The sequence below is a fragment of the Sinocyclocheilus anshuiensis genome, unplaced genomic scaffold (genome assembly GCF_001515605.1).
Source record: "Sinocyclocheilus anshuiensis isolate Anshui unplaced genomic scaffold, SAMN03320099.WGS_v1.1 scaffold541, whole genome shotgun sequence".
In the NCBI taxonomy this organism is placed as follows: Eukaryota; Metazoa; Chordata; class Actinopteri; order Cypriniformes; family Cyprinidae; genus Sinocyclocheilus; species Sinocyclocheilus anshuiensis.
In genome coordinates this window covers 16,693-22,858 of record NW_015540873.1, presented here as the reverse complement: position 1 = coordinate 22,858, position 6,166 = coordinate 16,693, and the positions used below count along the sequence as shown (strand labels likewise).

Genomic DNA, 6,166 nt, shown 5'->3' with positions numbered 1-6,166 from the left:
AGTTATTTAAAGCAGTTTAAGAACGCAACATAAAATGGAAAAAAAAAAAAAGAATGGGTATGAAGACTTTCTATAGGCACTGTACATACAAAAAAATAATAAAAAAATTATGATTATTATTTTGTTTTAAATCTATAGGGTCCTAGAAATGCAACTGAAACTACAGCCTCTGATATTGCAGGAATACCCTACTCACAACAACAGCTTTATTAAAAATGCACATTCATTCTCTGCCAGCAGGAGGCGCTTTCGGATCTGTTTCCCCGGTAACGGCAGAACGCAAAGCAGCGCAGCACCGGACTTTGAAACGTGCAGCGCTCATATTTATTTAGTAAAATCATAGCCGTTTGAAGTTTAATCGTAATATTAAGCTGTATCGCAATGCTGGTCTGTACCCAAATTTAAGACCTCTTGAAATCATAATTAAGACTTCCTTGTACAATTTAAGACTTTTTATGACCTTAAATTTGATAAAAGTAAATTTAAGACATTTTAAGACTTTTTAAGGACCCGCGGGAACCCTGAATTTGTATTTACTTCTATTTAATTTAATTTTTATGGTTTCCACAAATAATAATAAAACTGAAAAAACTGAAAGCTTTCAATTCAATGACTCTGAATCATATTTAATAATAAATATAAAAGTCATTTCTGCTTTATAAATTTGGATTATTTATTATATTTTTGTTTGGGCTAGTAGGAGCTCTAAAAGGCCAGTAACTTAAAAATGTAGCAGCTAAACTGACTAGAGAGAGAAAATATTCATCTCAAAGCCTAGTGATGAGTATAAACGAAACAGTGTTGTTCTCTTCTGAACACGGATGAGATTAACCAGCGTTTCAGAACGAACGCTCCTCACGCTCCATGGCTCAAATAAGCAGAGATTAGCGCTCTCCTTTAACGAGAGCCTCAGCAGAGTTCATTACCGACAATCAATGAAGTTCAACAAGCAACAATTAACGAGACGCTGACCTCGACCGACACTCGCAAACGCTGATAAAATAATGACGCTTCGCTTCAAACACGTGCTGAATGAAACAAATAAACAGCTGGTTTACTGATGATTTCTCATGAGAAACAGGCCTAAAAGAGAATGAGGAGATTTAATCGAGTCAGCAGAGCAATCCGAAGCACTTACTGCATCATAATGACACTCTTAATGAATTAACCCGCTGCATTCACTCATTAGAGACGAGCAGATCAACACTTGAGCTGAAGTGAGCCTCACAGCGCTGATCAGTCGCTCTCTCTGTGTGTGTGTGTGTGTGAGAGTGTGTGTGTGTGTGTGTGTGTGTGAGAGTGTGTGAGTGTGTGTGTGTGTGTGAGTGTGTGTGAGAGTGTGAGTGTGTGTGTGTGTGTGAGTGAGTGTACCTGGTATTTATCACGTTATGGGGACCAAATGTCCCCACAAGGATAGTAATACTAGTAAATTTTGACCTTGTGGGGACATTTTTGAGGTCCCCATGAGGAAACAAGCTTATAAATCATACAGAATGAGTTTTTTTGAGAAAGTAAAAATGCAGAAAGTTTCCTGTGAGGGGTAGGTTTAGGGGTAGGGTTGGTGTAGAGCAATAGCACATACAGTTTGTACAGTATAAAAACCATTACGCCTATGGAATGTCCCCATAAAACATGGAAACACAACATGTGTGTGTGAGTGTGTGTGTTAGTGTGTGAGTGTGTGTGAGAGAGAGAGAGAGTGTGTGACGGCGCTTTCTGTGTTACAGTTTGAAAGGAGCCGCTACAATAGAGCCGAACACAATGACACAGTGACGCTTCATTCACACTAACTGCCTTTAATTTATCTGCACCGTTTCATTCAAATGATCCGCCTCCAGAGAGAGAGAAAGAGAGAGCGAGAGAGAGAGCGAGAGGGAGAGAGAGAGAGAGAGAGATTTCATCTCATGAGGAAACATGTCTTGGTCACATTTTACCCCCCAAAAAAGTCAAAAGAAAAGAAATGATTTAAAAATTATTTCATTTCATTTAAAATAAAAGCTGATTTTAGGACCATTATGATTGAATAAAAAAAGAAAGAAAATAAATTATTTATATTCAGATTGTGACTTTTTTATCATTATATTATGTTTTGCGTTGTTTCTTTATTTTTTTACATTTTTATTTATTTACTTTTTTTGCATTACAGTAATTAGAATTAGATTTAGAGATTTAGAGAATTATAATTTTTTTGCATTACAGCGTACAGAGTTTGGACATAATGTGTTTAATTTTTATTTTTTTAGGTTATTTTACTTTTTATCTTATTTTTAATTTACTTACTATAATTTTATTTTACTTATTTTAAATGATTTTATTTTATATGTTTTTGCATTACAGTATACAGAGTTTGGATATAATGTGTTTAATTTTCATGAAATATTATTTATTATTTATTTTTATTTTAGATTAATTTATCTTACTTTTTATCTTATTTTATATTAAATTATTTTATTTTATTTATTTTGTACAGGCAGCATTTCAGAAGGTTTAACAGCAGAAATGTAAAGGTTTTATGCTTGTTACATGAATTGTTGCGAACAAAATTATATTATCTGAGCTGTAAACAGTGTTATTTTAGTATCGAGACACAAATATAGTTTTTATTACTATTTTGAATTTTTCAATTTAAATTGAAAGTTTTAGTAATTTTGTTGTGTTTTTGTCATTTTTTGCATTACAGTAATGATAACTAGATTGTGTCTGCATTACACACACAGAGATGTTTGGGCTGAATCTTAAAGGTGTTTGAACTAGGCTTCATTTTCTTGATGCAAAATGTAATTTCTTATTCCATGCTGTTTCCTTTTCATCGGTCAGACTAAAGCGAGACTACAGTGCATGCGGGTGATTGAGATCCCGCTCTGGTTTTCTGGGTGGGCTTTGTCGTCCGGTTTTGAGCGATTTTTCATGGCCGTCCCTCGAGCTGTGACCCCAGCGCAGGCCCTTTATGAGGCTGACAGGCCAAAGCTGAGAAACATGCTGTCGCTCTGATAGCATGAAATCAGGAACAAAAGCCCCTGAGAAGAGGGGCTCCTCCACACCATCAAACACACACAGACACACACACACACACACTCTCTCTCTCTCTCTCTCTCTCTCTCTCTCTCACACACACACACACACACACACACACACACACACACATCTCTCACACACACATACACAAACACACACACACACTTTTTTTTTGTTTTATTTCAGTTAATATTTATTTTAAGTAATGAAATTTCTTTTGCAATTGTTTTAATTTTAGTTTTAATTAGCTACAGTAACAAGGATGTAAATACTATAAAGACTATATTAATAATAAAGACTGTAAAGTGTCTTAATCTCTGTTTTGAAGTGGAAATGCCTTCACAACTGAATGAACATTTGATTATACTGCATGTTACAGTTTATAAAATCAGCACGTCCGTCTAGTAGCTTAAATAGCCCAACAACTAAAACCCAGTGCATTTCTGTGGCTACTACAGGATATTTTGACAAACAGATGCTGCAGCATCTACTTCCTCTCCAGCCTCATGAAACAGGAAGCAGTCACTGGTTTCATCCTGCACTCAAAGAAAAGCCGGCCTCTTCCTCAGTACAGCACAGATAAATCACAGGAGGAATTAAAGACGAGAGGCCATGAATCCTCAATGTGCCACTTAATGGCTCTCTTAAACATGACGGGCCGTGTTTAATGTTAGTCAGTGAGAGGAGCCCAAATGCCAGCACTGACACGAGTCGAACACACAGCCGCAACGCACAACAGAGAACACAAAACATCCCGCAGGATCAGAGCTGCTGAACGCTGCCTTCAGATTAAGATGAATGTTTGAGAAATGAGAAATAAAGGCCTGATCACAACAACTCTGACGCAACTATGCAATAAATGCAAATATAATATAAATGCAAATATAATAATGAAAGATAGAACAGTAAAAATATATAACAGAGCTAAAAGCAAACACACAGAAAAATGAAAAAACTAAATAAAACAAAAAAATGAAATAAGTAAAATAAAATAAATACAATAAAATAAAAATAAAATAATATAATATAATATAAAAATAAACTAAACTTAAATAAAAAATAAAAGAGAACAAAAATAAAATAAAATATAATTGAATAAAAAGTTATACAAATCATACAAAATAAACATATACAAAACAATTTAAAATAAATAGAACTAAAATAAATAGAAAAAAGATAAGTAAAATAAACAAAACTAAAATAAAATAAAAAATGAATATAAAAATGAAATAATATAATAAGAAAGTAAAATAAACACAATAATGTAATATAAAATATCACATAAATGTAAAAAAATAAAATAAATATAAAATAAAGTAAAAAATTATCTAACAAAATAAAATAAACACAATAATGTAATATAAAATATCACATAAATGTAAAAAAATAAAATAAATATAAAATAAAGTAAAAAATTATCTAACAAAATAAAATAAACACAATAATGTAATATAAAATATCAAATAAATGTAAAAAAAATAAAGATAAATATAAAATAAAGTAAAAAATAATCTAACAAAACTAAAATAAACACAATCATGTAATATAAAATACAAAATAAATTAAACAAATAAACTGTATGTAGTATGGGCCTCTGAAGTGTTGAGCAGAAGGTCAGTCCTGACGCTCTGAATGGAGTCATGATGCCGTAAGGGCCTGGGTCCTGTGATGTCTGTGCCAGGCGAAGCCCTCGCGCCCGTCGCTCCGCTCCAGCTGTGCCAACATCAGCCCCAGGGACGCCGGACAGAGCGCTCAAACGGCCTGTTGTTAATGAGGCTGTGAGAGGAACAGTCTGTGGCTGTTCTTCATTCTCTCTGTTTTAATTAGGCTCTGATTAAAGGCATGTCGCTCGCCCGCGATGTGTGACACTCTTTGTTAGCGCTTTTAAAAACACACACAGATGGAGAAAAGAGGTGCCTGTCCATCCGACGAGGCCATCAGAGATCATGTGGGTTTATCTGGACCAAACGCTGAATGATGAGGCGTATTGTGCTGACGAAATGAACACATCGTTACGCAACTCTTCCTGATGAACTACAGACAGAAAACAAGAAAGGCACACAAATCACACACAAAACACACCAACAAATAAAGGACTAAAACAACGTTTTACTATCTATCATCCATTCATCGTTCTATCTATCTATCTATCTATCTATCTATCTATCTTTCCATCCATCCATCCATCCAACCATTCAACCATCCATATTTCTATCCATCTGTCTATCTATCCATCCATCCATCTATCAGTCTGTCCATCCATCCAGTCGTCCACCTATCTTTTCATCCATCCATCCATCCATCCATCAGTCTATCCATCTATCCGTCCATCCACCTTTTGTTCAATCCATCCATCTATCCATCTATCAGTCTGTCCATCCATCCATCTGTCCACCTATCTTTTCATCCATCCATCCATCCATCAGTCTATCCATCCATCCACCTATTGTTCCATCCATTCACCTATATTTCCATCCATCCATCCATCCATCCGTCTGTCCATCCATCCACCTATCTTTCCATCCATCCGTCCATCTATCAGTCCATCCACCTATCTTTTCATCCATCCATTCATCCATCAGTCTATCCATCCATCCATCCACCCACCTATCTTTCCATCCATCCATCAAAGTGATTGTGATATATTCTCCTCTATAGTATATTTTTTTGATCAGTTTATACTCTCATTCAGTCATTTGGCTACATTTCACTCCAGCAGCAGGCGTGTGAGTGTATAGTGTGCGCTGCACTGAGTGCCGTTCCCGTCTGACGTTGTTGGATGGAGATCAGATGTGTGTAAACACGCAGATGTGTTTGCCTGTGTGTGAAGATACACTTGTGCGTGTGTGTATTTTCATGGTTGGTTTGACAGCGGCCGTCAGGGTCTCTCTATCGGTCCCATGAAACGCAGGACCACTGACTAATGGATGGATGTGTCCCAAAATTAATTAGCCTGACTAATGTAGTGTGTACTTAATGCCACTGCCGCCTTTGATTTATGACGGGCCAAATGCACAAACACTGTATGAAATGGAGCTTTATTGTGTAAGAATGAATTAACACAGACGGCTGCGAGGTCTCTATCCACCACAGATTCTGCCATGTGTGCATGTACACCAGCACATATGGACAAACACACAAGCGCGTGCGC

The 6,166-nt window shown here is 35.9% G+C and overlaps 1 protein-coding gene across 1 annotated transcript in view; it reads right to left on the bottom strand.

Moving 5' to 3' along the window:
• LOC107688179 (type I inositol 1,4,5-trisphosphate 5-phosphatase-like) overlaps nucleotides 1-6,166 on the bottom strand; it is an 81,981-nt gene that overhangs the window by 68,428 nt on the left and 7,387 nt on the right. The window lies entirely within an intron of this gene.